A 1,320-nucleotide genomic window follows, 5' to 3' on the forward strand; every position below is an offset into this window, starting at 1 on the left:
GGTTGTTATGATCGACATTGAACAGATGGATAGAAATTTGTTGCTCACTGTACAGAAGAGGTGCGTTTGTTTACATAGATAGCGTGAATGGAATCGGTATCGGAGGCGGGGAAAATAGGGGGGTGGTAAGACAGTCCAGGTACCTGACATCAAGTCCCGGTGTGACACTAGAACCCTTCGGCTAAAGATACCTTTGCCGTGCATCCTCGATAAATAGGTAGTCTTTGTACATGTATGCCGTTAAGAGGTAGGACCAGGAGATTTAATGAAAAAAGCTGGTTGACAGCTCGGATCGAGGTTGACGACGACGACGAACAACGTCTTGAAGTTTTGTTGTCATTTTGCTTGCTTATTTTTGTCAGCCGCCCCCTTCATACGAAGCGTGGATATTACCAGGTTGTCATTACTACGGACCTAACCTGTCTACCTTCTCGTCTTGGGCTTATTTTTACTCCGGCAGGTCTCCCTAGGTCAGAGACCTGCGTTCCCCCCCAGAGCCTCCTCTTGACAAGGAACAGGGGCTCACGTCCTTGTATCCAAGAACCTTATGCCCGGTGGTGCACGACGTCGCCAGCGACGTAGGGATGGCGGGAGCTTTTGGGGTGATTTCGCACGGGCAGGATTAGACTATATTTTACCTGTGATACGAGACAATCTGTCGCGACCGGCCCCTGCAGCATGCCACCCCGGTAAGTTTCCTCAAAGTAATCCTTTTCAGCGACAACCAGGGCGAGACTACAACCGTTCAAATGGTGGGTCTGCCCACAGGAGGCCTCCGGAGGTTGGCGGAGGGACAGGGGATGAGTCAATGGGGAGGGGAGGCAGTAGGGAGGATGTCGGGGCTCCCCATGAGTGGGAAGATGGCGAGGAGGCGCAGGAGGAGATGCGTGAGCTGACAGCACTCTACGATGGAGACGACGACGACGCCACGGATGGTACGGACGGTGTGAATGAAGAGTACCGGCCGGCTCGACTTAAGGGCGGCGTTCCTCATCCCGGCAATGTGGTGCAGTCCGTCGCCATGGCCGCTGCCGTGCCCCCGCCGATCACCTACAAACTAGGCTTGCCCCGGAGACTCGTGGAGTCTGGAGCTCTATCCTTGTTGCAGGTGGAGGCTGTACTGTATTGCATGCAAATGCACGAAACGAGGCTTCCCACGGGGGCGCGGGCTGGCTGGATGCTCGGGGATGGCACGGGCATCGGGAAAGGCCGCATCTTGGCGGCCATCATCTTGGAGAACCTCATCCGGGGCCGGGACCGGGCAATATGGGTCACAGCATCTCCTTTCTTGGCGACGCAGATCCGTCGGGATGCGCGGGA

The sequence above is a fragment of the Nannochloropsis gaditana genome (genome assembly GCF_000240725.1).
Source record: "Nannochloropsis gaditana CCMP526 unplaced genomic scaffold scaffold653, whole genome shotgun sequence".
In the NCBI taxonomy this organism is placed as follows: domain Eukaryota; class Eustigmatophyceae; order Eustigmatales; family Monodopsidaceae; genus Microchloropsis; species Microchloropsis gaditana.